General features: G+C 32.2%; 2 long non-coding RNA genes, 1 other non-coding gene and 2 pseudogenes across 3 annotated transcripts; 1 reads left to right on the top strand and 4 right to left on the bottom strand.

Moving 5' to 3' along the window:
- Positions 1-65: 65 nt before the first annotated feature.
- On the bottom strand, positions 66-16735 carry LOC112035952 (ADP-ribosylation factor 2-like; annotated as a pseudogene).
- On the top strand, positions 2289-5472 carry LOC112035950 (uncharacterized; annotated as a pseudogene).
- On the bottom strand, positions 8854-9436 carry LOC136064396 (uncharacterized). The gene is made up of 2 exons (XR_010626019.1): positions 9328-9436; positions 8854-9156 (listed from the first exon to the last, which is right to left on the bottom strand). It is a non-coding gene; the product is annotated as an uncharacterized LOC136064396 (long non-coding RNA).
- On the bottom strand, positions 12174-12755 carry LOC136064395 (uncharacterized). Its single transcript, XR_010626018.1, has 2 exons — positions 12647-12755; positions 12174-12476 (listed from the first exon to the last, which is right to left on the bottom strand). It is a non-coding gene; the product is annotated as an uncharacterized LOC136064395 (long non-coding RNA).
- A 1505-nt stretch (positions 16736-18240) lies between the features above and the next one.
- LOC112035953 (uncharacterized) lies at positions 18241-20038 on the bottom strand. The gene is made up of 2 exons (XR_010626016.1): positions 19749-20038; positions 18241-18636 (listed from the first exon to the last, which is right to left on the bottom strand). It is a non-coding gene; the product is annotated as an uncharacterized LOC112035953 (transcript).
- Between the last annotated feature and the right edge of the window lie 1905 nt (positions 20039-21943).

The raw sequence follows: 21943 nt of genomic DNA, 5'->3' as shown, positions 1-21943 counted from the left end.
AAGTAATACAATTACAACTGGGCAGATTAAAATAGAAAATTGAATTTGGGAACATGGCAACTCAATGCAGTACAAACTTTTCATCGCAAAGCTAATTTATTGTTCTTCCTTTCCATCAAGCTACAACAACACTCATAGAAACTATCAAAATTGACGCTAGGATGTGGTTATGACTAATACCAACTATCCAAAAAGGAAAAAGAAAGATGTAGTAATTATGATCCACACTACAACTTGAGAAAAACAAACTCTTCAATGGCCAAATCTTCACCAATCTTCTTCAAAGCTTCCTTGCTTGGTTGGTCATCCACACCAATTGCCATTACAGCTTGCTTTCTGGGGGCAATCCTTCCCACACTCATAAAGCTGACTTTCACATTCTCCTCACCCAAAATGCTCCCAACTGTTCCAATCATACCTGGCTGATCGACCTGTCTTCAGAGTATAATACTACCTTCCAAGCTGACATCAACTTCGAAAGATCCTACCCTTGTCAGATGGGGAATCCCATCCTTCACTCATCCCTCGACCTTAATCTTCCCGGACTCTGATATTGCAGAGACAAATTTGGATTCCACATTCGCAATCTGGACTTGGATGAAATCAAGTGGGCTCTCAGGTGAACCATCTAGAACAATTCTCTCCTATGATATCCTCAGACCTCACTGCTTAGCAGTAAAATCAGCATTAACCAAATTCACAAACACACTGGAACTGGGCTCAATGATACCCTTGGTGATCATGGCACGAAGAAGCCTGGTGTCAAGATCATCAGGAGCTCTAGCAAAAGCATACGTCACTTTAACAGTTTTCACACCACTTCCTCCTGCTACTAATTGCATAGCAAGTCTCCCGACTTCTCAGCAGGTACAATATACGGCTTCAGCTCCAATAACACCTGAACATAGAAAAGGAATGACAAAACATGAGGTTTTTGTGCTCCTTATAGCTAAAATTCACTTCAAAGTTGAAAGAAAACAACCGAGATGCCACTTTCTTAATAGTACAAACATGATGCATAATTAATAGCCATCAGCCATTATGAGGCAGACAAGGCATATGGCTAGTTTTTTATTCTTGTAGTTACCATTAACAATAAATCTAGAAGTTAGGCATATAATTTGCATGCACCACAATGGGTATGTTCCTGATACTGCCTGTACTAGCATGTCAATCTTGTTACCATGAATTCCCAATCTAATACAAAAAGGCAATTATTTCCTAACCATATTTTGAGATAAGAGAGAAAACATAGGCTGAGAGAAACTACTTCAAAATCAAAATAACAAAAACAAAGGGAGATAAATAAATAAAGGGATATGTTTTTGCTATTTACAATTTATTTATCTTCCCCATTTTTTCATCTTGAAGGCTTTAATGGACTGTTCTTCACTTAGGGTTCAAATTTTGAGAACCATATGATCAATTGTAAATAGCAAAAACAGAGGGAGATAAATAAATAAATAAATAAATAACTGAGGTTGGTCTATATCCAATCTTCTAGCACTGGTACACTCTTGCTCCATCCATATCCCTATCAAAGTGAACAGTAACAAATTATAACTTCGATTGTAGAATGACATAAGATTTATTATTAAGCAAGACTTGTGAATAAATTTTTGGTCATAAGATTTATTGACGAGCTGAAGCTGGCATTAAGTTAAAACCCTTCAAAACTTAGAAAATAACGTAACAAATAAACCAAATATTTTAAACTCTATTGATGAACCGACTGAGAAACAAAAATGTAAAGGTTTTTTTTTTTCCTATATGTTGCTACAACTTTGTTTTCTCTTCCCAGGAATGATACAAGTAAACCGTCATGCATGTGACATATATAGGTAGAATTACTATAATATGAAAAAAAATTCTGGCAGTTTGGTCCACGTATATGAGCAACTTTCTGTTTATTTGAGAGAACAAGTTTATTATCTTTTTGTTAGGAGTAATTCAATCAAGCTTTTTCCCACATCTATGATATGGGATAAGATAGTGTCTATATTGTAGAAATCCTTTTTTTTTTTTTTAATAAACAATTATAAAGTATTTGTTATTTTTTATATATGGTCCAGTTAATATGTACCCTTAATCTTTTTATTTTTGAAAATATTTTTTCGAGAATTAAAAAAATTATCATTATTTTTTCAATTATCAAAATTTTTTTTTTCAAAAATGAAAATTAATGTGTGCTCCGAGACCACACACTAGTAAAATCCTTTATATATTACACTCCATTGCATATGACTTATATATTCCCATCTCGTGGGTCAACTGCTAGTAGCTATAAAACCCAAGTCCTCTGTTTTCTTTGTTCCGCCTCTCTTTCCTCTCCTACTCACTCAGTTTTATCAGCCAAACCCAAAACCTCTAATCTGTGGGTTTCGACTTTTGATTCGCTGGAAGCTCCAAACCTTCAGTGATGGGCAAGTCACGCTCACGGTAAGACTATCATTATCATATTGGCAAACATTTTTTTTTTATTATTCAATTCATGCCTGGTTCATCATTAGAACCAAAAAGAAAAAATTGATTTACTTATGAATAATTATGCAGACCGGAATCGACGTCTAAAGCAGACCTTAAATTCGAGAAGAAACGCCAGTTTTATACAAGTAAGTTTCTTCTTCTTTTTTTTTTTTTTTTTTTTTTTTATGAATTGGTCCAAGTATGACAATTTTTACAGTTGCTCCTACAAAAGAATCAGACGCATTTAGATTATTTATGCAAATTCTGAATACCCATTTCAGTATTTGGAAATTTATGGGGTTTTAATGCTCTTTTAGATATGCATCACCAGCATGGAGTAGTGTTTCTAGAACATTTGATGTTTTCCCACATTGTTAGTTCCTGTTTAGTGTTCATTTGTTACATCTTTCGGTCATGTGGAATCTTTTTTATCCTCTATAGTTTGATAATTTTTGGTCCCATAAGGATTGATTGTCCATAGTTTTTTTTTTTTTTTTTTTATTTATTTATTATTTTTTTTTTATGAAGGACAAAAGAAATCATCATTATAGATTTTCATTCGTGCTTTAATAATATGCAGAGGTTAAAGATACTGTTGCTGCCCTGAGTGCCCAGAAGGCTATTGGCTAGGTGAGATTCTTAAATTAACATTCGTGTAGTTTATTGTTGTACACTTGCCAGAGTTAATTTTTGGTGCTGTTGGTGGGTAGTTTGAACTGTGTTTACTTGCTTATTGGCAGTTTGGTTATTGCATTGGTTAGTATGTTAAGATTTATATCTTTCTTTTTTTTTTTTCTTTTTTTTTTTTTGTCACTAGCAAGAAAGTTCCAGTCAGGACTTGCATTGCCAAGTTGTAAAGTTTGTCTTCCTTTTGATGGACTGAATTTCAGCTCCTTTACACATGTTGTTCGCCTATCTATTTCAAGATAGATTTAATTTAAGTAAATCTTGCACTTGCAAGAAAATATAGCATTGATTTTGGGGCAATCTTTTAGAGTTGAGACATTACCTCCAAAAGGGAATTTTGTACAGAAAAGTTAAAAGAGTGTTGGAGTTTCCATACTTTTTTAAGTGATTTAGAAAATGAATTGGCATAAATTTTTGGTACTTGTAAAATAAATTATACAATATTTAGCAAAATGCAACCTTTTCCAAAACCGCAAGGATGTAGACAAATTTTAATCAAGTGGTATGCAGGATCCACAAATACATTTTGTGGTTGCTAGTGTGGTGCAAATCTGTTCTATAATGGGTATGGCAAGTTAAGGGAGTAGCATTGAAAAATGACACATGATGCCATGTACAGATAGAGCGAGATTGTTCTACTTACATGTAAAGGTGAGTACCTTCAATCAACCTCTAGGATGCAAGATACAAAATTGAGTAGTTTATTCACTACTTAATTTGGGTTAGTGACAAAGGTTTAAGGAATGTGGTTCGATTGGGATCAACGTTTTGAGTTTGAGGGAGTGATGTAGGTTCAAGCAGGATACCCACTGGATGATGCTACTCGAACCCCATGAGTTGAGGTTAGGCTTTGACCTTTATGAGGGTTTGTCTATGGCCCCTTTATTGTTTAGGCCCTTAAAGCATTGGTTCCTCTGTAGATAGGTGCTACTATGGTCAGGCTCATGTAGGGTCTTCCGTAGAGCAGTCAATCCTTCCCTTTTTAACCTAGCTAAAATTAAGTGAGAAATGTGAAAGGTGGACAATTGAACAGAATCTCGAACCTTTATCTCTTAAATGTCAAAAAGATAAGTTAATATGAGCCTGGATCAAAGATTTTTTGAGTGAAAACTGTATTGCAGCAAAATTATGACCTGGGGATTTCAGATATGATAAATTGTTAATTTGCCCAAATTCTCATGATTCTTTTTTAATTAAAAAGGACCCATTGGAGTCCATAAATCTTACCAAAGCCTTGTAAACCTCAGTATTTTCTCATTCCATTCTTCTTGAGTTTGTTGTCCATCCTAAGGACTTTGCATGGGGACATGGTTCTAAATTCTAATCTCCAAACAAGGAATGTCTAAGCCTTAAAAAGAACTTTTATTCAATACGGACCAATTGTTTTAATGATGATGTTAGGACTCTATTGTGTTCCACAAGTACTAGATTGTTTGTTACAATTGTGTATTAAAATTGTATACCTCTATTTACCAATATATGAAGAAAAAAAATGTATACCTTTATTTGATATCTGAATCTAAGGTGATGCCTTTCTTTTGTTTCGTTTAAACCTTTTGAACGAATATGTTGTGGCAAATGTTTGATAACACTTGTAATACTTATTTTTGAGTAATAGTCATAATCCTTATTATGTTAAATATCTATTTATGTTCTGCCAGAAGAAGAAACTTAGAAGCCGACAGAAGAAATTGAAAGTATATGATCTCTCGACCCTCTCAGATTTCCTTCCTGATTTGAAGACCCCACGGCAACCAACTCCTCCTACAGATGAGTTGAAGGGAAATTGTAAATCTATGAAAAAGTTAATGTGAGCATATGAATTCCATGATTTACTTCCTGTTGCAAGCTTTTTCATTGTGATATCTGTCTTAATGTAATATCGGGTTCATTTTCATCAGCTTGAAGGAAGGAAAACAGCTGAGTACAGTTCTTAATCATCCTGCTTTTCAGTTGGATCCTTTGGCTGCCATTCATCAACACCTGCAGAGCACACAACCTGTTATAGATGAGAAACCAAAGAAAAAGAAGAATAAAAATGGAGGGAGGAAGAAAAAAGCTAAGAAATCTAAGGCTTCAGATGGACCTCAATCTATGGTTATGTGAATTAAACTTTTGTCAATCTACTTCTATAAGCCATATTTGTTCAGATCTGATCCTGAATCATTCCAATACTTACATTTTGAATACGAAATATGTTCACCTGGTTAACAACCCTATCTGGGTTTATTTTGTTTCAATTTCCGAGAGATGCTCTTAGTCCGATCAATGTAATTTTTTCCCCATTTGATAGTTAGCTTTATCAATCTGCTTCTACAATCCATATTTGTTCGTATCTGATCCTGAAACATTCCTATGCTTACATTTTGATTACGAAATATGTTCACCTGGTTAACAAGTCTGTGGATTTGTTTCTTTTCTATTTTCTAGAACTTGGTCTCAAAAAGGATTTTCTTTCAATTATAGATTTCTGTGATTATTCATTTTTTGGAAGGATGAAGTAAAAGCTGTATATTCACTTAACTCAATCTATATTTGAGTCCTACAAGCTACAAATGAAGCTGACTTGCTTGGAGTGCAGAATTACAGTTATTTAAGCACACATATTTAGTTCTTTTACCATGTAACCTTTTAGGTGAAGAAAGGTTCATTTTATACATGTCTTTAAGTTCAGTTCTCTTCCCATCTGTTATTCTATATATTGGTATTTGGATTAATGATCAATGATATACTAGTGATATTTTGTCAGTCCTTTCAAGAAAAAGAATCTGCATGCGCATGTTCTTTTTATGAGCGCAACCATCTGCTTTTCAAGTGTGAAACAACCAGCTAAAGCGAAACGCCTCCTAAGCCAGAAAATGGTTTGCAATGGATGTTATCTTCTTGTACACCAACACTAGCAGTTCATTCATAACTTTTAACATTGGAATAATGTGCATGCAGCTGATCTTAATAAATACTCCTTAAGATAGATCAATTCCTAACTGATTACAGCAACTATCTCGATCAGGCAAAAATATATATATATTGTACTAAACATTCTCAATTGGATTATGATCCAACCAGTGGTTATAATTTATCATATAATATTTGCATATAAGAGTTGTGTTTCACTACCAAGTGCCACTGCTGCTTGAGATATCAAAATTTAAATTTGAAATACATGTTTGCCGGCCTGCTTAGGAGAATTCTCCATTAATGCTCCAATTAGATTGGGTTTTCACAAAAACTCCTCTTTTTAGTACTTATCACATTTGGTCCTACTGATTAAACCGAGGCCAAACTTAATTGGTATAATTTTCCACGTCTTAGTTGTAAGAGGCATTGGGGAAGAGATCATATCATGTAGTTTTGTTAGAAATGTTGTTTGATAACCAATCAAGACCTTCATATAGTCCTTGGCCAGAGGTGGCAGAAGCACTCTGGATGTACCCGCACAATGAATTAAGTCAATCAACCAATACCAGGGGCGGAGCTAGGAATTTTTGTTTGGAGGGGCCAAGTTGCAACTCTAATATATTTATTAAGACAACCCCCACATACACTTATACACACGCTTTTTTATTATATAAACACATTTTTTTATTTGATAAGTTATATATACACACACCAAACAAAAACAAAAACAAAAACAAAAAGAGCTTAGTAATTTTAATCAAAATTATGTTTGGTGGCGATCTTTCATAAAATAAAATTCATTTTTACTATTTTTATATAGTGAAATTCTTAAAAAATTTCATTTTCGATACAAATTATCAAATTTTATACTAAAGTAAAAAATCTTTCAATTGAACTAATGAAATTTTTAAAAACATAAATGATCCAAAACTTTGAGGAATAAGTTAAGCTTCAAACATATTTGATGCTATATTGCTCTAACCCATTATGTAGTAAATAAAAAGACATTTCATGTATAGTTTTAGTGACATTATTTTTTTAATGAGTCAATGACTTGTTAATTGCCACATAACTGGTTGAAAAAGATATAGATTCAAATATGTTTAGTGCCAAACTTTATCAAATATTTAACAGATATAAGAGCATATTTTACAATAAAAAAATAGAATTGTGAAAAATAATGTTATGTCTCTATAATTATTAGACCAATTTTTTTTTTTAAGAGCATCATTGGACTAAATCAAATATTTAGGGGGGCCAACTCTTATTTTTGTAGACTAAATTTTGAAAAAATTAAAATAATTATATATATATATATATATATATATTTAAAAAAATTTCAAAATTTTGGGGGGGCCATNAAAATTTCAAAATTTTGGGGGGCCATGGCCCCCCACCCTTACACGTAGCTACGCCCCCCTGACAATACCGCGATTCAAACTACATGTATTTTGGGCAATCCCATTTGTGTGTTTGGATTGTCTTATTAGTTGATTTGCTTATATCTTGAATGTGGATAAAAAGTACCTTTGAACATAGGAACAACGGGATTTTAAAAAACTGTAGGCTAAACCAAATGCACACTGATTTGAGATAATAAGACTTTTAATTTAGATCATATGCATAAATCACAATAAACCATGTTAGCAGTTATGCAAAAAAGTGATAAAAAAAACATAATTTATATTTAGATAATTTTTTTCCAGAGAAAACCATATCAAGAGTGGTTTCTTCTTCTGTTTGTATTTCTGTCAACTAAAGGGTTTGCCTTGTAGAGTGACAATGTACACTACAAAAAGGAGAGCCAAAGGGAAGAAACAAATAAAATAGTACAGATCATTGAATGAAAACATGACTGATAAATAAGCCAAACACATTACAAAAAAGATTGCTATTAGCGATGGCCAGAGTTCGTCGCAACAACACAAAAAGCCGTCGCAAATTAGTATTGCCGACGGTAAAAGGCCGTCGACGGCTGTCGGAAAAAGCCTTGTCGGTAATACTATATTACCGACGAAACCGTTGCTAACACTCATTTTCGACAGCACAACTCCGTTGTAAGTACTTGATAATTGCCGTCGTAGATTCAACTTCATATGAGGAAGTTGGACGACCAGATACCTTTTGTGACGACCTTCGGCCGTCATTAATGCATAGTTTCGAAGACAAAATGCCATCGTAGTAATTTCATTTATCATCGACAATACAACTTTATATGAGGAAGTCATATGACCAAATACTTTCTACGATGAACTAAGGCTGTTTTTAATATCGTTTTTTGACGAATAAAAGCCGTCGTAATTACTTGGTTTGTCATCGACAATGTAACTTCATACGAGGAAGTCAAACGACCAAATACTTTCTACGACGAACTAAGGCCGTTGTTAATACCTTTTTTTGACAAATAAAAGCCGTCGTAATTACTTGGTTTGTCGTCGACAATGTAACTTCATACGAGGAAGTCAAACGACCAAATACTTTCTATGACGAACTAAGGCCATTGTTAATGCCCTTGTTTTGACGAATAAAAGCTGTCATAAGTACTTGGTTTGTCGTCGAAAATAACTTTTGTGATGAACTATAGTCGTCGTTAATGTAGTTTTTCAACGACTAAAAGCCATTGTAAAATAATTGGTTTTTCGTCAACAATACATCATCAATGTGACCATTTACCTTTTTCAATGAATTTTGACCATTATTGAAACCTATTCACCACGTCAGTAATACATTATTTGCAACAAAATAACTTTGTCAATAATAAAAGAGAGATCATTTCTAATATTTTAATTGTGAGGAAACATAAATCTCCCAAAAGTTTTTCAATTCAAATAACAAGCACAAATCCATAATTGTCCAAATCTAGAAAGTGCATAATGCAATAAAAAAAATATATTAAAACGACTATAAAATAGAATAAAAAATATTAATTAAAACGTCTACGTGAAAGCTAAAATATCCTTCACCAAACTTGAAAACATAAATATTGGAAGATCAATCATCATCTGAGTCAGTTTTCTCCTTCTGAAAGCCATCAGAGTCATCTTCCTCCTCAGAATCATCTTCTGTGTTTTCGTCCACATTTTGATTTCCTTCTCCAGCATTGGTCTGTAATATTTTGATTAAACTAAATAAGTATACAAAAAAATTATTACTATGCAAATTATATTTAAAATACATAATAAAGATATTGAAACGTATTAATTTAACAACATCAACAACAATCCCCACAATGAATAACAATGGTATTATCAACATCAAAGAATACAGGATCCTTACTAACAAGAACCTTGTAGTTCTCTTGTGAATGAGAACTTCAAAGAATAAATTTGCCACCAATAATCACATTAATAACATTTTCATAACAAACACTACAAATTATGTACTTTGCATGGATAGGTAAAGATATACTAATTTAAATAACATTTTTTTAATCTAAATTTAGCGATCCAAATAATTGAAATCTATAATGAGAAACTTTACAACTTATTTCAACAACCTCAAGAAAATAGCAAAAAATATTAATGTTGATTATACTTTCTAACAGTAATCGGAAAATATTTTTTTATTGATTTCAGTTTTTAGTTTTCAACAAAATAAGTGGTATCCAAACACACCCAGTCAACAAAAGCATAATTAAAACCAAGGACCACATATTAGAAATATCAATATAAAATTAATTAACAAATTGCTAATTTAATTAAAACTAATTAACATGAAAAGCTTAATCAAATTTTAGAGATCCACTAATTTAATTAAATAATTATATACAAATAACATGCACAGCTTCAACAAATTGCTAAAGTTTAGAAAAAAAAAAAAAAAGAATTGCTAAGGTTACTTTTATGGTACACTTATATTATTATATATCTACAAGACAAATACTATTATTATAATACTATTATTATAGGGTCACAGTTTCAACAAAACAAATATATATATTATTAAAAAGTGCTCAACAAGATTCTAGTCTCTTGCAGTTTTACAGACAAAGGAATAGTCAACGGTACATTAACCAATATTATATTATTATATATCCACTACAAACACTAACCATTCATTCAAATATATTTTTTTAATCAAAAAAATTTTCAGCCATTCATTCATTGGCTCATCACCCACCCTTCCACTATCACTATATATCTATTCAATTGATTCATTTACCCAGAACACGCAGTATAACATAAAACTGTACAAAAAACTAAAGTGCAGAAAAAGAGAGTGAGATAGAGTGAGTGATACCAGTGGCTTAGCAAGATGATTGGATTCTGGCAAGTATGGAGAACTATGGTGTAGAGACAAGCAAACATACTGACGGCGCAAGAGAGTAATAAGACAAAATTGCGTTTTTTTTTTTTTTTAATGTTTATGTTTTTTGGTTTTTGTACTGGGAATTAGGGATTTGTTGAGGAAGACAGATTTGGGCTTTTTTTGTTTTGTTTTGTAATTAGGGACATGTTTACCTAAAAGGAATTTCCTATATTTTTGGGTTTTTTAAACCTTTTTCTTTTTCTTTTTTTTTGAGAAGATGTGTTTGTTCCCATTGTTGCACCAACTGTATTTTATTTTTTGATTTTTTTTTCAACAAATTTATAGGGTCACATTATAAAATTTTAAAGTATAAATTAAAATTTTTTTTTTGATGATATGAATTTTAAATTTTTTGCTGCCAAATTGTAAATTTTGAGAGGAGTGGGGGTAGGAGGGAGGGATGGCGGTAAATAAAATTTTTACATATGTTGCAATTTTATCCATCTCAAATAGGAAGTTTCAAAAGTCAGGGAAATATAACCTCAATATTGTGTAGGTGGATTTTTTTGAACGAAAATATAACCTCAATATTTTAAAAAAAAAATGGCAAATAGATGCAGTACGGTATATATTTTCCACATATCAGCATTGCATTTGGTACAAGTCAATTTTGCACAATAATGAAATTTGGACTTTCCAGTTCAAGACAGTTGAAGTTACCTTGATGTTAATGGAGCTTCCAATTGGTGGTTTTTAAAAATAAAAAAAATTAATAGCCGTTTGTTTAAGCAAGTACATGCTTGCATTTGTGCATTCATTGTGTGTGTGTGTGTGTGATGCAATATTTTTTCTTCAATAATATGAAATCTGACAGGGACTGCACAACAATGCCACCCCCTTATCCCTCTTGACGTCCTTTAAGACTTCAATGGATCTAATAACATTACACTACAAAAAAGATTGCTATTAGCGATGGCCAGAGTTCGTCGCAACAACACAAAAAGCCGTCGCAAATTAGTATTGCTGACGGTAAAAGGCCGTCGACGGCCGTCGAAAAAAGCCTTGTCGGTAATACTATATTACCGACGAAACCGTTGCTAACACTCATTTTCGACAGCACAACTCCGTCGTAAGTACTTGATAATTGCTGTCGTAGATTCAACTTCATACGAGGAAGTTGGACGACTAGATACCTTTTGTGACGACCTTCAGCTGTCGTTAATGCATAGTTTCAAAGACAAAATGCCGTCGTAGTAATTTCATTTGTCATCGACAATACAACTTTATATGAGGAAGTCATATGACCAAATACTTTCTACGACGAACTAAGGCTGTTGTTAATACCGTTTTTTGACGAATAAAAGCCATCGTAATTACTTGGTTTGTCATCGACAATGTAACTTCATACGAGGAAGTCAAACGACCAAATACTTTCTACGACGAACTAAGGCCGTTGTTAATACCTTTTTTTGACAAATAAAAGCCGTCGTAATTACTTGGTTTGTCGTCGACAATGTAACTTCATACGAGGAAGTCAAACGACCAAATACTTTCTATGACGAACTAAGGCCATTGTTAATGCCCTTGTTTTGACGAATAAAAGCTGTCATAAGTACTTGGTTTGTCATCGAAAATAACTTTTGTGATGAACTATAGTCGTCGTTAATGTAGTTTTTCAACGACTAAAAGCCATTGTAAAATAATTGGTTTTTCGTCAACAATACATCATCAATGTGACCATTTACCTTTTTCAATGAATTTTGACCATTATTGAAACCTATTCACCACGTCAGTAATACATTATTTGCAACAAAATAACTTTGTCAATAATAAAAGAGAGATCATTTCTAATATTTTAATTGTGAGGAAACATAAATCTCCCAAAAGTTTTTCAATTCAAATAACAAGCACAAATCCATAATTGTCCAAATCTAGAAAGTGCATAATGCAATAAAAAAAATATATTAAAACGACTATAAAATAGAATAAAAAATATTAATTAAAACGTCTACGTGAAAGCTAAAATATCCTTCACCAAACTTGAAAACATAAATATTGGAAGATCAATCATCATCTGAGTCAGTTTTCTCCTTCTGAAAGCCATCAGAGTCATCTTCCTCCTCAGAATCATCTTCTGTGTTTTCGTCCACATTTTGATTTCCTTCTCCAGCATTGGTCTGTAATATTTTGATTAAACTAAATAAGTATACAAAAAAATTATTACTATGCAAATTATATTAAAATACATAATAAAGATATTGAAACGTATTAATTTAACAACATCAACAACAATCCCCACAATGAATAACAATGGTATTATCAACATCAAAGAATACAGGATCCTTACTAACAAGAACCTTGTAGTTCTCTTGTGAATGAGAACTTCAAAGAATAAATTTGCCACCAATAATCACATTAATAACATTTTCATAACAAACACTACAAATTATGTACTTTGCATGGATAGGTAAAGATATACTAATTTAAATAACATTTTTTTAATCTAAATTTAGCGATCCAAATAATTGAAATCTATAATGAGAAACTTTACAACTTATTTCAACAACCTCAAGAAAATAGCAAAAAATATTAATGTTGATTATACTTTCTAACAGTAATCGGAAAATATTTTTTTATTGATTTCAGTTTTTAGTTTTCAACAAAATAAGTGGTATCCAAACACACCCAGTCAACAAAAGCATAATTAAAACCAAGGACCACATATTAGAAATATCAATATAAAATTAATTAACAAATTGCTAATTTAATTAAAACTAATTAACATGAAAAGCTTAATCAAATTTTAGAGATCCACTAATTTAATTAAATAATTATATACAAATAACATGCACAGCTTCAACAAATTGCTAAAGTTTAGAAAAAAAAAAAAAAAAGAATTGCTAAGGTTACTTTTATGGTACACTTATATTATTATATATCTACAAGACAAATACTATTATTATAATACTATTATTATAGGGTCACAGTTTCAACAAAACAAATATATATATTATTAAAAAGTGCTCAACAAGATTCTAGTCTCTTGCAGTTTTACAGACAAAGGAATAGTCAACGGTACATTAACCAATATTATATTATTATATATCCACTACAAACACTAACCATTCATTCAAATATATTTTTTTAATCAAAAAAATTTTCAGCCATTCATTCATTGGCTCATCACCCACCCTTCCACTATCACTATATATCTATTCAATTGATTCATTTACCCAGAACACGCAGTATAACATAAAACTGTACAAAAAACTAAAGTGCAGAAAAAGAGAGTGAGATAGAGTGAGTGATACCAGTGGCTTAGCAAGATGATTGGATTCTGGCAAGTATGGAGAACTATGGTGTAGAGACAAGCAAACATACTGACGGCGCAAGAGAGTAATAAGACAAAATTGCGTTTTTTTTTTTTTTTAATGTTTATGTTTTTTGGTTTTTGTACTGGGAATTAGGGATTTGTTGAGGAAGACAGATTTGGGCTTTTTTTGTTTTGTTTTGTAATTAGGGACATGTTTACCTAAAAGGAATTTCCTATATTTTTGGGTTTTTTAAACCTTTTTCTTTTTTCTTTTTTTTTGAGAAGATGGGTTTGTTCCCATTGTTGCACCAACTGTATTTTATTTTTTGATTTTTTTTTCAACAAATTTATAAGGGTCAATTATAAAATTTTAAAGTATAAATTAAATATTTTTTTTTTGATGATATGAATTTTAAATTTTTTGCTGCCAAATTGTAAATTTTGAGAGGAGTGGGGGTAGGAGGGAGGGGATGGCGGTAAAGAAAATTTTTACATATGTTGCAATTTTATTCCATCTCAAATAGGAAGTTTCAAAAGTCAGGGAAATATAACCTCAATATTGTGTAGGTGGATTTTTTTGAACGAAAATATAACCTCAATATTTAAAAAAAAAAAATTGTGTATTTTATTTGGCAAAACCACCCCAGGGAAAAAACATTTTTCACTTGAAATCTCATTAACCAAAATTTTTTTTAATTAATATTTAAAATGTTGTATACTAACTTGCTCTCAATCTTCCAAAATTATCTTATTTTATAAATAAAATTTACTAATTTAAAAATTTTAATTAAATTTTTCTCAAAAAAAATTAATTAAAGAGTATTTAAAATATTCTTCCAATCCAATGGTTAGATTTTGGATTTGAATCTAGAGCATTATGGACATGTGTTGTTGTACCAAATAAACGGGAAGAACATGACTAATAAGATATTCTTTTTCTTTTTGATGGGGTATAGGGAAAGCAAATGCTTACTAGGGACGTTGATTGAGTGAGTATAGGCCAAGTTTATCAGCAACCTCAGAAGCACTCATAGAATTTGGAAGGTCATGCTTATTGGCAAAGACAAGAAGCACGGCATTGCGTAGCTCAAACTGCACACAAAAAAAAAAAATGATAAAAAGTGAATCTTTATTTATATGATTATAGTTACTCATCAATGCAATACTTCTATTATAAGCACAGATTTTTTTTGTTCTTTCTATATTGGGATGAAGAATTCTCTAAGCATAGGATTAATTGCACTAAAAGAAATTCAAGATATAATCATAATGGAGATTTTCAATACTGAAACATTGATTTGGAATCTGTTTAACAATGAAATTCTAAGTTAAGAAGGTAAAATCTAATTCCAAGTTCCTAAGTTCTAACACGTTGTCCTTACTAACCTCAACAAGAATACGATGTAGCTCATTCCCAGCTTTTGCAACTCTTTCTCTATCATTGCTGTCCACGACAAAGATTAGTCCTTGAGTATTTTGAAAGTAATGGGTCCGTTTGGAATGAACTTATTGTTGCCGAAACTGAAAACTGAAAACTAAAAACACTGTAGCAAAATAATTTTTAAATGTGTGAATAGTACCGTGGGACCAATTTTTAATATTTTTTAGTACGTGAATAGTGCGGTGAACAGTGATGAACATTGCGTAAATAGTATTTTTTGTCCCCTACACAGTGAACCCATGTGATGTTACTATTCACACACAAGAAGGAAAAAAAAAAAAAGAGAAAACGTGAAACGCAGACGCAGGACGCAGGATTCAGTTGAATCCAAACGCTCACAATGTCTCCATAAAGGTTAAATCTGTTTAATAATGAAATTCAAAGCATATGCAACATTATTAAATTTCATAGAACATAATGACAAAACCATTATTATTTTAATATTTTTCAAGAATAAAGATGAATTCTTTTATTAATTACAAATGGGTACACTTCAACCTTTCTTTTCTACTTTAAAGAAAATAAAATGTCTTTCACTATATTATAACCATAGGTAGAGCCAGAGTTCGAATCCCTGTTGTAAGTAAAAACAAAAACAAAAATTTCCATGGTTCAAAATTGAAATGGAAATTACAAATTATATAGCAATATTAGAGACAATGGAAGGTACATGAGATTATTCTATGAAATGTGTCTCATCAATGTATGAAATATTTGAGAGAAATAACCTTGGAAAATTATAAGGTACTTATGATTAGGTTAATGGGGATACTTTGATCTTTGTTGAAAGATGAGCTAGATTAACTAATTCATCTTTCTTCATAATCAAACTGAACCCTTACATAACTCAGTTGAGTTACTGCAACCACTTGATTTTATCATGGATAAATATTTGTTATTTTCACTTTCTCATCATACAGAAATCCATTTTTCATTTTTGAGGCCAGAAGAGAGGAGGCAGAAATTTATGTGCAAATCACTAACAAAAGAGTTATGCCATAGAATAATATCAAGTTGGTACCTTATCTTGTCCTCCTACATCCCAGACAGTGAAGCTAATATTCTTGTACTCTACAGTCTCCACATTAAAACCTGTTCCATTAAAAATGAAGGCAATATATCATTATGTATGAAACAATAAATCAAACAACAAGGAAATATCACATATAAAAGATCTGGAAAAGTTTCTAGCTCAATCTATAAAACCATCACATATATTCAATGAAAAAACTATAAAAAGAAATAAATTCTACCTAAACTTTGAAATATCTTGTGCTTAAGCAACAGAAAAGGAGGTAGTTCCATAGTGACATTAAGCATTAAACATAATCATCTTATTTAAATTGTAAGAGTTTCTAATGTAGTAGTTACCAATTGTCGGTATGGATGTAACAACCTCTCCCAGTTTGAGCTTGTACAAGATGGTGGTCTTCCCAGAAGCATCAAGACCCACCATCAAAATCCTCATCTCACATTTTGTAAGAAACCTCTTTGCTAGTCTAGATATGACTGCACCCATGCCACTTTACCAGCAAAAAAAGATCAACTAGTATTAAAATTTTCAAACAAAACCTCAGCAACAGAGAAATATTGGAAGAGAAAGAAAATGGATTGTTTCATCAATATGAGAACTTATGTAAGAGACAAACTTAAGGAGAAACATAGGAAAAAGGATATCTCTTGTATTTAAAGCAAGCACCAAATGGGACATTGTTGGGTGGAAAGGGAAAGGAGAATAAATTCTGATTTTAGAGGAGAGGCTCAAATTATATACGAATATTGTATTGTTCAACTTCATTAGTACTTGCCATCATATGGGAACCCTCACAAAAAATGTTGGTGTACTAGATAGCCAAAATTCTTTTGGTTGCTTTTGAAGTTAAACAGTAGTGTGTAATGTGTATTTGACTTTTATAAAGCCTACACACACGTCTTTGTGCCTAACAAAGCTGAAACAATAGATCCTTCTCAATGAGCACTTAGAATGATGCCCCAATAAGAGCTAATTGATTCCAGATGGTCCAGGTTATTGTTCTTTCCTGGAATCCAATCAATTTCAAATAATCATAACTCTTAATAATACAATCTTTTTCTTCACACTGTTTATCATAAGCATTTTGTTTTTCATGCAAGCCCGTCCAAAAGCGTAGAAGCAAATATTCCCAGTATCATCATTGAGCTAAATAAACTCTCACGCATTTATTGTCCTCAAAATAATACTACTATTTGGAAAAATATTTCTTAAGATAGTGCCATATTTTATTTTATTTTGTTGAAATATACTAAATTCAAGTATCATTGTGATGCTTTCAGTTAAGGCAAACGTTTGAATATTATGTTTATATGCTTTCCAATAAGGTGTTGATAAAGTAGATAAATCACATTTGGTCAATTTGATATCATGTACATCTCAAAATTTAAATGAGTCGGGATTAAAACGGCTATGTTCTGCCAAGCATATGGATTCCGTAACAATATATTTCAAAATATATACAATTATGAAGGCATCAAGAGCTTTTTAATTTAATTGGTGTTTCTAATGGAGATGTCCATCCCTCTACACTGTTACAACCTAGAATTACCTAAATTACCACTGACATACAAAAATTGTCAAAAATCAACTTGTGAAAAAGCAAGAAAACTATTAATTTGGAAAGCTGTTAAAGAGACACAGGTCGCTCTTAAAACATAAAGTTCAGCTCGATAAATTATTTTTGTAGTGTTTTCCTTGCAGCTTCTTTCAGAGATGACATGTAGGGACAATCTCTCGCCTTAAAATGCTCAAGTCGCCTCGACAACTGCTTTTTAGTGATATGGGGATACCCTTTTGCGCCATAACCCACAAACACAATTCCATTTCCATCCCACTCCAAGATACTAATAGCTGATGCACTTTCACTTACATTTTCTAAATGCAAACTATATGTCAACTTTCAAGTGTCAACAAACTCAACACCCTTCAATCCTATGGCCAAGGAAAAATGCATCCCTCCTTTCAAACCTAACATAGTATATTTGTAGTTGTCACTCAAACCTTAAGAAAATAATAAACGCAAACTAGGCTTTTATAACATCAACAGTATTATATTTGAAAAAAAAAAAATCACGACTGCATTATTTTTTGAGAATATTTTTTACAAATAGCATTAGGATAAGGAAAAGCTTCAGTGTAGCACTGAAGAATAAGTGAAAGTAACACCACAGAGAAAAGCCTTTACATATATTGAAGTTTCCATATCTGGTACATTCTCAAATCTTAATGTCAATATTTTTTGGTTACAACAAGTGGGGGAGGGGGATTTGAACCAATGTTTTCCTTTATGGGAGAATCAGGTAATGGAATTGAGTTACAAGGGCTCTTGGTATCTTGATGCTAATGTTGGCATTGGTACAAAATTACAAACAAATGGACAAAAAGTAATCTAGTAGATTTTTCAGAATTACAAACTTCACAAACATGAAGTGACCTAAAACGTGATCAATCTTTTGAAGCAGACTGGAAGATAAAAACTGCTGTTAAAACGCCCACCAATGCTGTAACCGCCAAGGCTACTGTAGGCAGGGGACTTGTGAGCCCAAAATTCTACAAAAATTAAAATGACCAAACATTTTTTAATAATTGTTTGTGAGTGCAATGTTGCTCTTGCAATATTTGGTTGTGTGCGCTTTTGTTTGTGTGTGTGTGCAGAGAGAGCAGAGTAGAGCGTTTCCATGTCAACAAGAAAAGACTATCAAAACCAATAAACTTGACTTCCACGAAAATGATTTGACATGTCCCAACTTCCAAGCTAAAAGGAAACCAAAAATGACAAGGGAATTTATAATTGCTCGCATTTTTGAACCTTATGACGGATTAGAAATACCATTCCCTTTTTGGCAAGAATATAAATGTGTATGTGCGTGTGTGGCATTCCCCTGGTGCACATCAACCTTTGACTTTCCAACATTAGAAAAGGCATCAAGAGCTCAACAGGAAACAATAAACTACTAATCACCCAAAAGGTATCTTATGTTTCAACAGGTATTAAAACACATCAATAGCCAAGATTCTCCAGGATCTCCACACCAAAGCCCCGGGCTTGAAGGTTCCAAAGACTGTAGAAAACTGTACTATTGGACAGTTGGCTCAGACATCATCTAATGTCCAAGGCAATCCTCATTAATGAGATGATTTCCTTCAGTGATGTCATACATATCTTCCTTTTTGAGGGATGAGGTGTTTGTGAGTGTTTATAAATATAGAATGGGGAGGGGAAGAGGGCCGGGGTGGTAGGTTTGTTTGATTAAGGAGGCCTCACTCAATTGATTAAACCAAGATAATTTTCTCTAGCTTTAAATTTGAACAAGTAATTTACAAATGATGCTTCTAATAGAGCTAAAGATCATCATTAGTGTCTCGCATTAATTATTGACACGTTAAAGCAACATTAAATTGTATGAGTTTATGAAATAAGCGACACAAATAGAATAACCTTTTTTAACGTATAATACACAGATATCATTAAAGATAGTCATAGAACATTTTACTTGTTTTAATTTCCTGATGAATATAATGCCTTTTTTTTTTTTTTTGTTATTTGTGGTTTGCAAAAAACTGCAAGTTGTATCCAGCAACCAGTGCAGAAACAAAAAACTATGCTTGAAACTAAAAGATAGCTTTTGCTTGGATCTAAAAACCCATAGCATGTGACATACCTCCAAAAGTCCCTTGCCTGTTGTTATCTCAACAGTAATAGCCACTGCAAAGCCAATCATTGCAAATCAGCCTAGCCATACATCCAAACTGTTGTCCTGGGTGCCTTGTTCACATCTTATGGAAAGTGACATTGCTTTGCCTGCAGGCTGCTTTTGATAACAAGTTCTCCGTATCACTAAAAATGAAAGCAAGCATCAGCTCTCACCAATTAAGTGATCCTTAGGTTGCCAAGAATATTGAGGAAAATTTAAAACTACATTTTACAAATAATTCAAATTCTCTTTTCTTTTAGTATACGTTTGGATACTGCTTATTTTACTGAAAACTAAAAACTAAAAACAATAAAAAAAAAATAATTTAAAAATTACTGTTCATGCGTGGGTTACTATTTATTTGCATACTTTCACTGTTCATGTCCCATGAAATGAACAGTGCAAGAGGCGCTGATCAAGGGGGGAAAAAAAAAAAACAGAAAACAAAAACAAAAACACCAAACGTTAAACGCAATCAACTATCCAAACGGGGCTTTAGAATGTTTAGTGTGCAGGGAACCTATGGCTGAATAATTGGGCTGAAACGTGATCCAAACGCAAAGAAGAAACTTCATCCTTCAAGACTCAAGAGGCTTCTTTCTAAGCTTATTTAAAGGAGTCTTTCCCTTAATACAAGATGTGGTGTTTCCTAGAATCCAATTCTCTATATGAAAAAAATCCTTTTGTAACTAAACTATTCAATGTTCCAAATTCATTCAATTGTAAGTTGTAACTCTTTTCATTTGTAATAGCTTCATATGCCACTTTTTTTCATCTGTCCAAGTGTAATGACTCTCTAATATCGATACATGTTTGTTAGTTCTTGAGAATTATTTCATGAGAATCATTACCATTTACGATTTGTTGAGATATAGTTTCCAATTTGTTGAGAGATAATTTCAATTTATGCTGTCTGCTTTTGATGATTGTTCTTCATTATAAAATTAAAACATTAATTGATTTTTGGTATAGGTGGAAATTCAACACTAAATTTCATGTGCTAAATTATTATTAAATTACTTAAGTTACTAAATTGTTTTTTTTTTCTTTTTTTCTTTTTTTCTTTTTTATGAGAAACTAGTATAACCTTGGTTGTTTTGATCGTGCCTTGTGATATAGGATGTTGCGATGGCATTTCGAGACATGAAATTCGGAGACATAAACGTTCCTAAAGGTGTAAATGTATGGACCTTGATGGTATCCTTTCACGGTTTCACCAAGACCCTGATATTTGGGGACCCGATGCCAACATCTTCAACCCCGAAAGTTTTGCCAATGGAGTCAGTGGTGCATGCAAGCTTCCTTACGTGTACATGCCATTTGGAGTTGGACCTCGCATCTGTGTAGGGCAACACTTTGCCATGGCAGAGCTCAAAATTCTTCTAGCTTTGATTGTGTCCAACTTCTCCTTTTCCTTGTCACCCAAATACAGGCACTCCCCGGCATTGTGCTTGCTTATAGAGCCTGAACATGGTGTCAATATTCTTATTAAGAAGCTCTGAGCTGTAAGCCAACTATCATACTAATGTTGGTATTGCAGAAAGTTTTCTTATTTAATGATGAAGTTATTAATTAAGTCAGTTCTTGATACTCTGTGTTGAAACTTGGTTTATGACAAGGGCAATGCATATGTAGAATAGTACGCGCAGGGGATTATGCATGACCAGCTGTTCTAGGCACGAGAGTCTTACGACCTAGCATCTTGGCCAGACACATTTCTTTTTCTTAAGTTGTAGTGAAATGTAATAATTGATTTACAATAAACATGATATAAGTGATATGTTTAGAAGGATACCAATCATAATTTTTATTATTTTTTTTTTTTTTCAAAGAGTTTCAATATATCAATCATAATTTGTACTTAGATAACTTGTGAAAAAAGTTGATATTATGTGTATGTATATTGCATTCATGCATTGTTTGTGTAAAAATCTTTGTTTATTTTAACATAAAACTTACTCTTCTTTTTTTCTATTTTACATAACAATTTTTCAAAAATATCCACATCAAATTATCTATTCTAAAATCTATTTCATCAAATATCCACCCCCCCCCCCTCTCCAAAACAGTATATTCAAAGTGTTGCTCTTTTGTGAGTTTATAGTGGTTTTTTTTCTTTTTTTAATCTAGTTTACACTTCGATGATCCTGAAGGCATTTTGG

The sequence above is a fragment of the Quercus suber genome, unplaced genomic scaffold (assembly GCF_002906115.3).
Source record: "Quercus suber isolate HL8 unplaced genomic scaffold, Cork oak 2.0 scaffold_679, whole genome shotgun sequence".
In the NCBI taxonomy this organism is placed as follows: domain Eukaryota; kingdom Viridiplantae; phylum Streptophyta; class Magnoliopsida; order Fagales; family Fagaceae; genus Quercus; species Quercus suber.
Note: the sequence above shows the minus strand (reverse complement) of the source record. Positions and strands in the feature narration are given on the sequence as shown.